Genomic DNA, 12874 nt, shown 5'->3' with positions numbered 1-12874 from the left:
AGGTGCACTTTCTGCACAAGAGAGGGGGAGGGACGGCATGAGAGGGGGTGGGGGTGAACATGGTTGTTGAAAAAAAAAAAATAGCCCAATCCTCCCATCTTCATCCACTCCCTTCTTCTCTCTCTCTCTCTCCCTCTCTCTCTCCCTCACTCTGTGTCTCTCTCTCTCTCTCTCCCTCTCTCTCTCTCTCTCTCTCCGCTGTGTGCATCATTAAAACAAGCAGAGTAGTGTTCAGAGTGTGGGGCTGCGCTGAGACGGTGACCTCCACAATAAGAAGATGTTCTTGCTTCAGGGAAGAGAAGGTTGTTTTGTACTCCCCTCTCTCTCTCTCTCTCTCTCTCTCTCTCTCTCTCTCTCTCTCTCTCTATTTTTTCCTACTACTACCAATGGAGTAAATGAGATTTGGAGGGGATGGGGGGGGGGGGGGGGGGGGAAGAAGAGAAGGGATCAAGAGGGTAGACATGCAGGAAAAGAGACGGAGATAGCGAGAGAGGGCAGTTTAATGTAGGATTCATAACATCGAGAGCTCAGATATGATAAACAGGGGAAGATCTGAATTGCCCTAAAGTAAAGTAGCTCGGAGGGTTAGAGTGAGGCAGACGAGGGCTGAAACCTCACAAAATCCAGGCCACGAAAAGCCTGAATCAGAGGCTGCCTATTTTTCAGTTGCAAGGAAGATTCCATATCCCCTGAATTTGGGGGAAATACATGTGTTTTTCTCATCGCATGCACATAGATGGACACAGTGAGGTCAACCAGAAGTCGTACTTATCAAACGAATACCATAACTTGAGGGACAGCGAGTGTGCCATCTGCATCCTTGTCCATCATATACATATAATAGACACACAAAGGCCTGCTGCTGTAGAGAGCAGAGGAAGTCCTATGGGTGACACAAGGACACAGCAGTGTGAGTATCCTGAGCACCCCCTTGTACACGGGAATAAAATGTGTGGGTAGCGAGCACAAACACATCCTCTGTATCCTCCAGATGATTTTACATCCTCTAAATCCAATCACCCCGATTCATTCTGCTTCTCCTGGTGTCATTCTTTATTGGAATTCATTCATTAAGACTTTCTTTAAGAAATCTGCTCACTCTTTGGCTTCCTGTACTCCTTTCTTACCTCCATCCCTCCCTTCTTTCCTCTTAACCCTCAAACCTTTCCATCCTCTCCCCGTACTCTTTATTTGCTCTTTCTCTCCGAGGGAGGACTGTTTTTAAAAAGGTCTTGTCGGTTCCCAATACTGATTTGAGTATCACTAAGCTGCACCTTCACACATATTGTTGCCTCACACCTTGTGCCAAATATTCCTTTGTATATCCTTCCCCCATCCCCTGCCTGCACCTGGTAGAGATAGTGTTCTTTCAGCTACAGGCGCTGCTTTCTATACAAGCTGGGCTAGGATGGCACAGGCAGCACACAGCTGTTCCCCTTGGTAAATTGATAGTGAAGGGTAGTGGATGGGGCTTTGAAAGCACCTTGTGCTATTTTTATGACAGTTGTAGATTTTTCTTTTTTTCTTTTATTTTTTGTTTGCTGTTTAATTCGATGTGACCAATTACTCTGCTGCGTTTGTCAGCGGAGAGAGAGAGAGAGAGAGAGAGAGAGAGAGAGAGAGAGAGAGAGAGACTCTGGGAGAACAAATTATTCTTTGACTTGAAGAAGTTTTCCGAAAGTGCATTAAAATACCATGTTCTTTTGTTATGGTTCAAACGCAAGCTGTCACAAACAGAATCCTGGTCTCACTCTCTGCACTGAACAAAACGTTTTGAAAACAGCATTCCTACATTCATTGTCTAAAAGTCAAATAGAGGGGGGGGGGGGGGACAGAATAGAGGAGAAGAGTGAGTGTCCCAATGGGTAAGCAGCAATTCAGCCTCATGCACACACACACAACATACTCATCACCTTGTGTTTCAAGGACTCTTTGGGAACACAAGTGCCACAGACACAGACACACACACACACACACACACACACACACACACACACACACACACACACACACACACACACACACACACACACACACAGAGGCACAAAACCAAAGTCGCACAGAATCCTCGATTTCCCCTCACACAGCCAGCTTCCCTTCTGAGTGAATTGCTGTGATGAGTGTTCCTGGGGCTGAATACATGTGTAAGTGGCCTAATGATGCCTAAACCTATCCATGACCAGACTGAGGAGAGAGATGGGGAGAGGTGGGATGAGGAGGTGACGGGAGGGGAGGGGGGGCCCTGGGTCATGCTTGTCGTGTCAGGCGGATTGGAAGGCCACGTTGGCGTGTGGGAGCACAGCTTTGAGTAAAGCAGCTTGTTTCAGGCAGGGATTGTGTTTGCGGTCTCTACTCTGAGAGAGACAGTGTGAGAGTGTGTGTGTGCGACAGAGAGAGAGGGAGAGAGACAGGGAGAGAGTGAGAGAGATTCTGCGCCTGGGCATTACAGACATACAGCCTTAATCCACATGGCCTGACATTCTCTGTTATCCTGCCCTCAGCAGCCAACTATCCAGACTGATGGAGGCACAGAGTTCCCCCCCTGCTGTGTCAGGCCACACATCACCCTCCCTTCATACACATACAATCCCACATGCTACATGTTTCCCTGTGCCACACAGCTCTCTTCCCCATAAACGTCTCCCACTTCCTCAAACCTACAACAATTCAGGTTCACCGGATTTATACTTTCATTTCCAAAGAAACAAGCTCATTGCGTTATGCAGAGGTTCACACACAGGGCTAGAATACATCAGCTGACACAGTCACACACACACACACACACACACACACACACACACACCACTTTAGTAATTGATGCTCATAATTGTACATTGCAAGGTATTAACATGCATAAAGAAATGATTGGTTCACACAGGCCTGCAGTTCTACAGAAAAAGGTCTGAAATGATGCACGTAAAGGAGAGGTTTTTAGTGCTGGTACTGTCTATTTACTTTTCTCTGCTGAATGTCACAAGGAAAACTTTTACTTTTTCTTCTAATAGAGACTGAACAAGATTAAATGAAATAGTTTTAATAAAATGTTAAACCACATTTGTGCAGCACACCTTTTTTTTCTTTTTTCTTGGTCTGCTACTATTCTCAACCCCTCAGATTCATCATCTGACCTTGTAGACCAGCTTAACACTAACATATTAAAAACTGGCCATGAACAATGTTTGAAGAAATAGTTAAATTAATCTGCTGCTGATAATTTTTCAAGTGATGGCTGCACGGCACTTATCTTTATATTTTAAAAATTGAAAATCATGTTATGTAAGAGTACTTCTTCTAACTGAGAATTCAGCTAAAAATGATGATCTGCTTCTTACTCTAAGCCTGTATACATTAACTCCTGAAAGTTGCATTGTACAATTAGCTGTGTAGGACACCACTTAACACTTTCTTCTTACCTTTTTGTCACTAATGGGAATTTAGACAAGTTTCTCCCCTTTTCATAAAGAAAACTCCATGAAGAGAAAGGGAGCGGTCAGGCTTTGTTGGAATTACCCCAGAATTTTGCTGAAAAAAACCTGCCCTGCAATCTGCAACATCACATGGATGTCAAGGGTGTTTTCCAGCCACACAGTGTCAAACTGTGAATGTCAGACTTCTTTTATGTGTCACTGTTTGGTGTTTTCCTGATGTTGCCACAAGAGGGGGTAAGTTACAGTAAACCCCTGATACTTATTGGGCCCTATGGCAACAGACGCACGATCCAGCAGCCCCATAAAGCACGCAGAGCCCTCCTGGCCCTCCAGCTTACGTCAGGACATACATCATTATTTTATATTCCCATGTCTTATTATTATAATTATTATTATTATACCAACTATTATAAATTACTCAATGCAACATTTTCCATGGTGTTTCTGATAAGGGCTGGACTCGTCTCTATGAGATGGATACGCACAGTGTGTGCGTTCGCGTTGTCTCATTTCCTGACTCTGCCCGTAGAGTGTGTGTGAGAGAGAGGAGATACGGGGACACGGAGAGCGAGTGTGTGTAGGGGGAGAGTGAGAAAGAGAGAGAGAGAGAGAGAGAGAGAGACATAGACATGCACAGTGGAGGAGGAGGAGGACGAGGAGGAGGGGGAGGCTCCTGATACCAAGACACGGAAAAGCAGGGGAGGGAAAGAGAGAAAGAAAAAAGGGGCTGTTGGAAGGAGAACAAGAAGAAGAAGAGGAGCGGGGAGTGGGAGAAAACAGGGGGGGAAAAACACTTAAAGAAAGCAGAGAAGAGAAGAAGGACAGTACCTGGTGCTTTGGCCATCCCCCTCCTTTTCTTCACTTGGGCTGTCACAAGCAGATTGGACTCCGAAGGACCGACACCGCGTCCACCCCAGACCCCATGGGGTAACAGGTAGGCTGTGTCTGACTTCCTTGTGTTATCAGCGTTTAGCCCCCGCTTTCACGCGAACAGGTTTCCATTCAGGAGCGGCGTGTATCGCGCGGTTTCCATGCGTTTATATCATGACAACAATTAGTTTTGTTGCCTCGCGGAGAACAGTAGTTTGGTGGTTGCACAGGTTGGAGACGTATCACAAAGCAACTCGTGCCATTATTATTTAGTGCATGTTGGTAAAGCTACTGTATACAGGCCTGGCTTGTCTGTTTCACGTTTAAGTCCTGGTCTATTGGCATCATGTTAGCCACGGCGTGACAGTATTTTGACAGCTAAATAGCCGAGCGAGTGAGCAGGCGACAGTCTCAAAGTCCGCCTACTGTACCTGCTCCATACGTGACAGCCAGCTGTCTGCTGCGCGTGCTGGTCTTGGGAGAAGCTGTCATTCGCACGTTGTATATTTTACACATTATGGGGGCTTATAATGAAGAAAATGCTACTTTGTGCTATGTGCTTATGTTTAAAAACGCACCTAACCAAAAGTGCCCTAACGTTGAAACATGTTCACATTTATTGGACTAAATACTTAAGCTGCAAACAGCGCCGAAGTCTAGGCTACAGAGTCAGCGACTATTTCGAATTAAAAGCGTTTACCTTATCCTAATAAAAAAATGTCTCTTCACATTTTTTTTTTAAATCAAAAATAAGCCACGGTATTAAGGCAATTAAGGTTTCCCTTAACTGACACGGTTAAAAGAAAACAAGTTCATCCTAGTCAATTCTGCAAAGTTTTGAACAGCATGAGAACCCTGTTGCCACATCTGCTGCTGCTGCTGCTGCTGGTGGTGGGGTCGTCGTGAACAGACAGATATCGTGCCACTTAAAACACGAGTAATGCTCTTCCGTGCAGCCGTCTGGAGGGGATTCAAAATGAAAGCGCTCACAGCCTTCAAGACAAGGGCTTAAACCCCCCCTCCTCCTTCTCCCCTCGATTAACCTTAAAAAGGGGGATTTCTCCAGCTGGAAATTTCTGCTGCGTCAACACCCAACCCTAGAGTACCACCACCACCACCGGAGAAGAAGACAAGAGCTGGGGGTTTGGTTTACATCTGGGGGCTTCAGGGTGATTTTTGTCGCCGCTGATCATCATTGAGAGCTGACAAGTGTGGCGTCAAGTGTTCGCTGTTTATTGGCAACTGAAGCTGGAAGCGTCTTCTCTTCTTCGCCCTCTCTGTCTATCTCCTGTAGCTGCGTGTGTGCATGTGTGTGTCTGCTGTCTGTGTCTGCCCTCTCAAACCGGTCAGTTCCGTCTTCCTCCATTTTCTACCATGCTTACCATGTGAGAGGGGGAACCAACCCACTTCATCATAACCTATCTGTATGGAGACATCAGCTTACTGTCGCGTGCACTTCAAGCCAGCTAGGTGTGTCACCAAAGATCTGTAAGTGACAGCAATCTGACCGGTATCACACTGCATAATATCCTTATGTTTACACACATCCTTCCAAACTTTTAAATATGAGACAAACTTTTTTTTTTTTTTTCCAAGGTTATTAATTAACAAGCATTGTCACTTGATGCAGAAAATTTGTGTTAAAGTTACAGGTGGCTGCCAAAAACTTTAAGTTAAGGGTCGGTGTTATAGTTTGTGTGCCAATTTTAGTTTTGATTTTACATTGCCTTCTTCACAATACCAACACGCCATGTTTGGCTCTGCTTTAAAGCACCCTCCTGGTTTTTGGCTTGTATAGTTACATCCAATTAGCTCACAGTATTTCCCTGTGTTTGACAATGGCTAACTGGATCTCTAGGATTAGGAGCCCATACTGATTTTTCCAAATTGTCTTAGGCCTCCTTGGATTTGTGTTGTTCCTTTGACCTTGCTAATAGCCTAGCTATGGAGTTAAGGGTTGGCTCTTGATGATAAGCCCTCCAAAGTCTTTTATTCAGTTATTCAGTTAAGCTACTGCATACCTGTGTGCATGTGGCTCCTTCTGTCCACATTATGTCATCCGGGGAAGATGATAGCTTTTCGGCTTTTTAGCTTTTTTTTTTTGCTTTAAAACTATAATTAACTTTCTTGCAACACCTTGACATCATTGTATGGTTTGTTTCCCAGAATTCTGTGTCTGAGCTGAGGGATGTGTATTACCCCACTGAGCTTGATTATCTAAGAAAGGGTTATGTAGGCTACTAAAACCATTACTGCATGTGTGTGTGTGTGTGTGTGTGTGTGCGCGCGCATCTTCTCTATCTGTGTGTTCCACGGGGAAAATAAAATAAAGACCAAGACAACAGCTACGAGGATGAGTGGAGGAGTAGTGTAGGCGAGGACGTCCAATAGTTGGAAAAACACTAGTAGCATGTGTGCTTGTGAGGATTTAAAGCCCTTGTGCACTTGTGTTCCCTCTCATGAATGGACTTTAAGAATTGATTAAACACGATGGGCGAGTTTAATTCACCTTTCCGTTTTGAAGCTAAGTTGTGTGTGGTTTTTGTTAAAGCAGGTCACTCTAAAAAATTAACCACACGCACAGTTGCAGGGTTTAAAGATTTCCTACTAAAGGTGTGTCAGGGTGTGAAAAGTGGGGGAGAAAACACAACCTCGAGGTTTGGCTTGGTCAGTATACAGGTTTGAAGCTTGTGACACTTGCATTTAGGTTATAGTGTGTGGGTGTGTGTGCGTGGTAGCTTGCTGATATGTAGGTGGTGATCGGTGCGCCCATGTAGGTTGTGGGCTGAACTGTGTGGTCGAAGTTTAGTTTGTTTCAGCTGAGCACACCCAGGAGATGTAGCACACAACAACCTTAAAAAAAACATTTATGTATTTGTTTGTGTTCAATGAAAAAAGACAAGCGTGCACACTTACTCCATCCCACAAAAAATATCTATTCAGCTTGGATCTGTGTCAGAAGAGTGTTTAAAAAGTTGACATGGATAAACTTTCTCATTGAAGCTAGAGACATGACCTCTGTACATAAATGTGCCTCTTTCTGTCCTTTTTGGTCTGTTTGAAGTGATGTAGATTGCCAGATGCATTTTTGTATAATAACATATCTTATAGTGTCAATAAATGACTTCTGTAATGCTGTTTATTAAATTTGTGGGTTTAAATCAGCCCAAATCAATTGGCAGTTTGTGGGCCTGCAATAAAAACAATTAAAAAGCTCAAGCCAACCCTCCAGTCATTGATAAAAAAAAATACAAATACACAGCTAAAAAATAAGATACTTTAAAGACATTTAAAATTATTTTTTTAAAGCTCAGGCTATTTAAGCAGTGACTTTAAGTTTATTCAGGAGAGTAAAACTGAACGAAAACGATATTTTATATTTTATATGTGTTTATTAAAACACGAATCTTGTCTTTTAGGATTAAAAGGTTTATATTGAATGTAATCAATCCTTCACCTTACAGGACATAAATAGAAAACCCTTTGTCACCTGTATTTTTAAAATCTATCAGGTATGGTTCAAATGGTTTAACACACTGTTTGGTGTATTTTCCCTGTTTTTTTTCTAAAACTTTAAATATTGAAGGATCAAGTAGGAGCAAAATGAATAAAAAAACCCATAAACTTCAATCGTTCTGCCCGCACTGATGAGATGTACAAATAAGGCCTCCACTTAAAAAGTGGAGACAACCTGACAATAAACTGTACTCTACCCTCACCTAATCCTGTGTACTTTCCAGAAATGGATAAAAGAGGTTGCTAGTGGCCTCGCACTTCATTCATCTGTGTTTGTGTGTGTGTTTGTGTGTTTCTCCCTCCCTGCCAGTGTCCTCGTCCCGATCCCCCTTCGGAGCTCACTTGTTAATGGGAACACCTGTTTGGCTAACACGCTGCAAAATGAACCATTTACACTCACATGTACACATCACACATGACACCTGTCTCCGGAGTTTTCTGACAACTCTGTCTTCACGTCTTGAATATTATCATTCTCACATCTGACTCTATGACAACACACTTCATCATGCACACACATTAACCCACCCCCCCATTCTGAAACAGCCCCCATCCCCCATTGACTCCCGTCCCCTAATAACTCCCAAGGCCTTTAAGCCTAACTGCTTCTATAGCTCATTGTGCAGCGCTGAATACAGGTGTTCTTAATCCCCATGGGGTTACACGGCTGCTGTGGGGGATGTGTGAGTGTTTGTGTGTAACAGCTGTCTTCCCTTTCTACCTATCTGCTCATCCTTCCCCCAGCACAGAGAACAGGTGAGCTAAGGCCACTCCAACTCTACCAAAACACACACAGCCCCACTTGTCTTTTCACATAGGTGTTAATATTTCATAGCTCCGTGCTTATGTGTGTGTGTGTGTGTGTGTGTGTGGGAGTGTGTGCGCTCTATAGGATGTCAATGAAAGCAATGAACTCTCTTGTTCTCTTCTTTTTTTTGCTTTAGTCCCTCAATTTAAAATTCGGGACGCAGTTTGCAGCTTTCTCTCTAATTTTTGTAAACAAGGAGTACAACATTGAAAGACCAGATGATAAAAATTATCTTTGTATTGCTGCTAAAAATAAAAGAGAGAAAAAAAAGGGGGGGGGGGCACCTAAAATAGCAAGATGTCAGAGTTTTTCTTTGGAGTTGTTGATATTGCAAAACACCTTTTGGATCACACATTCCTGAGCAAACAGATGAGGGATCTCAGTTTGTGTGCTCTCATCAGGGTGTGTTTTTCCTTTTATTGAGGAATGCGAAGCAGATCGGCTCCTTCCAAGCACAGCCTCATGATCACACAACGCGTATCAGCATCAGGAGATATTTGCAGGACTTTTATTTATTTATTTTAATTATTCTCTGACCTCATTTATCAATTTCATCACTGTCACCAAAGCCAGGGGCCAGGTAGAATAAATCCTCCTCCACTCCACTCCTCTTTTTTTCTTTTTTTTTTTTTTTTCAATTGTAACTGTTGGCTTCATATTGCTGAATGTTTCCACCAGTTCAGAAGCTGTCAAAACAAATAGTGCAACAAGTCATGGTGAAAGTTTTTTGCACGCCACTGAAAAAAAAAGAAAAACATGGACATTTATCCCCCGAATTATTTTTCCTTCTGGTGTGAAAGAACAAAGAAAGAGACAGAAATACTGTTGTTGGACTAATCAACCGCAAACTAAACTAATTATAACGAAGAATTCACATTGAGGTTTAAAATGTTGTCGTCGGTTTGTATAAAAAAGAAGCTAATGATTCACACACAAACGTCAACCACTGATATCTTCTCTCCATAACAATCTGCTGACTGGAGACTGAGTGCTGTTCACATGATTTGCATCCTTTTACCAGAAGATGACTAAATATCGTGTCTTCCCGAACTCTCTGACTTATACAGAAAATGTTCACGTTTTCTTAAGCAAACTGTTTTTGTCTTGTCTTTGATGGACAGTTGTCCTTTTTTTTTTTTTTTTTTTTTCCCTCCACTTTGTGATGTAGCTGTGCTGTTCTGGCATCTTTAATGCAGCGTAATTACCTAGCAGAGCCGGACGGCTAAACTCGTGGTAGAGAACTGTTCACATAAACACACACATACTCCAAGTGTTCTGTTGACAAGTTAGTGTCCTCCGCTATACACTTTGCACAATATCACCGTCTTTTCTGGCACATTTTTGTAAGCTGTTAAGAACTTAAAGGTTTGGATGAAGAAAAAAAAACTCTTTGTTGAATTTCGGGATTTGCAGCCTCCTGAAAGCCTGGTACAAGTACGCAGTTGTTAGTTATTTTCCCAGTGAAAGAGTTTGTCTTTCATACACACAGTGTGAGTATTTGATGAGAAATTGAGCGGCTTTGAGCAAATACATCTTTAGAAACAGTCCACTAGCCTCAGGCTGTGGCTTGTGAGAGATTTCCATATCAAAGCTCAGGTGAGAGAGAGAGAGAGAGAGAGGAAAGAGAGAGAGAGAACGTGAAGGAGAGAGAACAGGGAGGAGGAGAACGGGGTGATGAAACAGACATCCACTCCGAAAGAGTTCTGGCCCTTGTTATTCTGTCGTTTTTTCTTTTCGTGTGTGCAGAACAGTTTAGTCTGTGTGTGTCAGTGCTGGCTGTCTCAATCTAAACTCTCTGTAAAAAAAATACACACACACACACACACACACACACACAGAGGAAAGGTCGGAAAGACTCTAACACAAAGCGACACCTTTCTCTTCTCAAAACCACACAGGGTCTGTCTCTCCAAAACCTTATGCTGACCGCAGGAACAGAAAAGGGTTATTTCTCCCACCGATGCTGCGTAACATCTGACCTGTGAGCCTCTGCCAATATTTGGATCCCTGTTTAATATTATTACTGAGGCATAAAACCATCATTTTCCCTGGAAATATTTCTCTTCTTTAGCTATAAGTATTACACCTGACCCGGTGGAATTGATGGCGACACTCTAATTAATGGATAGAGTTTTCATTCGACGCTTTCAAAGTTGTGTGCGTGCGGCTCTTTTAGTGTGTGTTGTGCGAAAAAAAAAAGACCCCTCTTTGTAGAGTTTTGTAATCCAGCCATGGACTCTGGCTAGAGTGCTAAAGTGCTGCTAACAAGGCCTGTTTAACATTCTCTCCCCTGCTCAACATACAATTATTCCACTCCGCTGCCATTAACATGTACAGTAGGACTGGGCTTTTAATTGGCCTGATATGACTAATGCCAGATCAACTTGGATTTGCTAATTAGTTTTTGCTTTAAAAGTGCCATCAGGACATGAAATATTCATTGATGTGAGGTGGAGCGCGGACTGTGGGTGGTATTAGTGGGATATTAGTGCTATAGGCAGGCTGTGGAGAAGAGATTGAACCTACATTGGCCTGTTGTGGTCGCTTATTCATACTTTGGGTTGAGGTGTTAGTTTTTCGTCATAATTCTAGACTCCCACACACACACACACACACACACACACACACACACACACACAGAGAAAGAAACGCACACACATTCATACACCACCTCCATTCTCAGCATCACAAGGCCACCTCTTCTCGAGCCCCCACCCTCTCTTTCTCTCTCTTCCGCTCTTAACTCCCCCTCTGCCCTCCTCCAATTCCCATTATTGCATCTCTTCTTTTTTTTTCTTCCTCAGTCCTCGTCTCACTTCCTTTTTCCCGTTCTTTCACCCCGTCCTCCCCTTGCCCTCTGCTCTGTCCCAGCTGCCATCTCTCCCTTTTTTTTTTTTTGCCTCCTCCACCACCAACTCCTTTTCTTTTCCCCTCCCACTCCTTCATCTTCCACCTCTCCTCCTCCTCCTCCTCTTCCTCCTCCACCACCCCCTCCTCTACTGTAAGTGGGCCAGGTGCCTCCTGTGGCCTCCCCTACTCCATTTCTCATTTTTACCCTTCCTCTACTCCCTTTCTCCTTTTTTTAACCCTCTCCTTGTTCTCTTTCTCATTTTTATCCTTCCCCCTGACCCTCGCTCATATTTAAACACTCCTTTAATTCAACAGTTAGCTCCAACGAATACCAGGTCCACTTTTAAACTACAACACAAAGATGATTTTAGCGAAGTCTTAGCTGCAAATTGGGGGCCGAGCAAGTTAGAATAACTTCCCTCTTTAGGTTAGAAGATGACACTGAAATAGGAACCTGCTCCAGTATTGATTTAAAATGTTATCAGCAGCAGAAAACAGAAGCTTTTTGTATTATTATGGTAACTCTTTGAGGAAAGTGGACATTTCATGAGCTCCCCTGTGTGTCAGTACACTTCCCTTTTTTAAATAAACAAGGTGAACAGAAGTGAGTAGGTTCACATCCCCTTTTCACTGGCGAGGGGCTAACCCCCCCCCCCCCCCCCCCCCCCCCAACAGAACCTCTGACTGCGTTTTCCAACATTGCATTCACACAAACCAAAACGTGTTTACGTGGAAGTCTCATTGTTTCCGTCTTTTTGTTTCTTGCTCTGTGAAAACCCACGGTACGCTCACAGTGCTCATCTCATCCTCTCTATTTTCTCATTGTTATTCTCTCTGCCTTTGTGTCCTTTTTTTTTTTTTTTTTTTTTTACTCTCACTTTCTCACCCCCACACCCATCCCTCTGTCCTGTCTTCTATCTCACCTCCCCTCCTCCCGCGTGGTTGTTTTGGTGTGTGCGCGCTGGGTTGTCACGAAGAGGAGGGGTGGTGGTTGATTGGTGGGTTGTTGGTTTGGACAGGACACCTGATACTGGCACTGCTTCACGAAGTGGGAATGTGTAACTTATTCAAAATTAGGTTTCCAAGGTGGGTGTTGTCCTCACTTATGATCATAAGAGCTCACACAGTGGTCCTTTTGTCTCTCCCTCTCTCTTATCTGTTTGTCTCTTGTGTCTATGACTCTTATGTACATGAATTGGCATATCTTTGCATCGCTACCTTGTCGGAGAACAAAGCAGCAATACCTCGAAAAGCCTGCAAGCCACACCGGTCACTCGTGTTAGGCAACAGGTGACAATCAAACGTCAAACCGGATCGGAGTTAACGCGCGGTGAGTGAAAAGACAGACAGATAAGGAGGGAGGTGGGTGAGGGTGCGGAGGGTGACAGAAGAAGAAAGGACA

At 43.6% G+C, this 12874-nt stretch overlaps 1 protein-coding gene across 3 annotated transcripts in view; it reads left to right on the top strand.

Annotated features, from left to right (window-relative positions):
* The first annotated feature begins 3922 nt into the window (after nt 1–3922).
* The window catches only part of zbtb46 (zinc finger and BTB domain containing 46), a 63533-nt gene continuing 54581 nt past the window's right edge, over nt 3923–12874 (top strand). For 2 of the 3 annotated variants that reach the window (XM_079359761.1, XM_079359760.1), the window contains exon 1: nt 3923–4362. The gene's annotated coding sequence lies outside the window, so the exon portion shown is untranslated. The remainder of the gene's footprint in view (nt 4363–12874) is intronic. The other variant, XM_079359762.1, reaches the window with a different exon arrangement.

This window comes from Symphodus melops (genome assembly GCF_947650265.1).
Source record: "Symphodus melops genome assembly, chromosome: 13".
In the NCBI taxonomy this organism is placed as follows: Eukaryota; Metazoa; Chordata; class Actinopteri; order Labriformes; family Labridae; genus Symphodus; species Symphodus melops.
Note: the sequence above shows the minus strand (reverse complement) of the source record. Positions and strands in the feature narration are given on the sequence as shown.